Source organism: Lipotes vexillifer, unplaced genomic scaffold (genome assembly GCF_000442215.2).
Source record: "Lipotes vexillifer unplaced genomic scaffold, Lipotes_vexillifer_v1.1 scaffold1529, whole genome shotgun sequence".
NCBI lineage: Eukaryota > Metazoa > Chordata > Mammalia > Artiodactyla > Lipotidae > Lipotes > Lipotes vexillifer.
Genome location: NW_006784325.1, coordinates 262,645 through 264,021, shown reverse-complemented (window position 1 = coordinate 264,021; position 1,377 = coordinate 262,645). Strand labels below are relative to the sequence as shown.

The 1,377-nt window shown below is 33.6% G+C and overlaps 1 protein-coding gene across 1 annotated transcript in view; it reads left to right on the top strand.

Annotated features, from left to right (window-relative positions):
- The window catches only part of POLE (DNA polymerase epsilon, catalytic subunit), a 55,758-nt gene that overhangs the window by 32,896 nt on the left and 21,485 nt on the right, over positions 1-1,377 (top strand). The gene's annotated exons all lie outside the window — the stretch shown is intronic.

Below are 1,377 nucleotides of genomic sequence, written 5' to 3'. Positions count from 1 at the left end.
AAAAAAAAAAAAAAAAAAAAAAAAAAATCAGAAGAGCAAGAAGAAAATTCTGAGGTGCTGAAAATGAAAAGTGATTTAAACCATCACCTGCTAAAAGCAGACTCTCAAATGGAATTTTTACAGTCTAACTTTATCTTATTTATGAGAGCTATACTTAAAAGGGCTCAAAATGATTAAAAGGATGAAAAAACATATATATCAGGTAAAAACCAAAACAAAGCTGATATTAGCTATATTAATGCCAGACCAAAAAAATATTTAGGCCAAAAAGTATTAGTAGGGATAAGGATGGTATTAAATAATACTGAAAGTCACAATTCACTAGAAATATATAACAATTCTAATAGTTTAGTTTCAAATTAAATAATGTAAAAATTACCTAAGTAGAAGAAATTGACATCTAATCAGATTGGGATTTTGACACATCTCTCTCAATTGATAGATCTAGCAGACCAAAAACTAGTAAAAATGTGTATAGTTGGAATGACACAATTGCTAACTAGATTTAGTAGCTAACTAGATTTGGTTAACAAATAGAACCTTGCACCCAGTAGTTAAAGGTTACACATTTTCAAGAACACCTAAAATAAGACTGTCTGTATGCTGCAAAGTGCATTGCAACGGATTCCAAATAATTTATATACAGACCATATTGTTTGGAAACTAAAAAGGAACACATTTATAAGTAACTCATGGATCAAAGAAGTCACAATGGAAATTAGAAATACTTACTGAATGAAAATACTATCAAAATTTGTAGTATGCAGCTAAAGATGACTGCAAATAACACATAATCTATTTAAATGCATATAATAGAAAAGAAAAACCAGTAGAAAATTAAGTAAGCTTGTAGCTGAAAAATTCGAAAACAGTAAACCAAGAAAGTAAAAAGTTATAAAGGCAAGAGCAGCAATGAATGGACAAACAGTAAAACCAAAACCTTGATCTTTGAAAAGACTTATGAAATAGACAAATCTTTGTCAAGATAGGTATTTCAGGTTTTGTTTTAATGAAAGCAGATTATCATTGCAGATATAATAAAGCCTGAAAATAAATAAATAAGTAGTTACCTTTCCTAAACAGTTGGAAAACTTAGATGGAATGGATAGTATCCTAGAAGAATTATTCAAATTAACCTAAGAAAAAAATAGAAAAACTGAATAGAACTTTAACCATTAAAAAATGAATCATAGGGCTTCCCTGGTGGTGCAGTGGTTGAGAGTCCGCCTGCCGATGCAGGGGACACGGGTTCGTGCCCCGGTCCGGGAAGATCCCACATGCTGCGGAGCGGCTGGGCCCGTGAGACATGGCCGCTGAGCCTGCGCTTCCGGAGCCTGTGCTCCGCAATGGGAGAGGCCACGACAGTGAGAGGCCCGC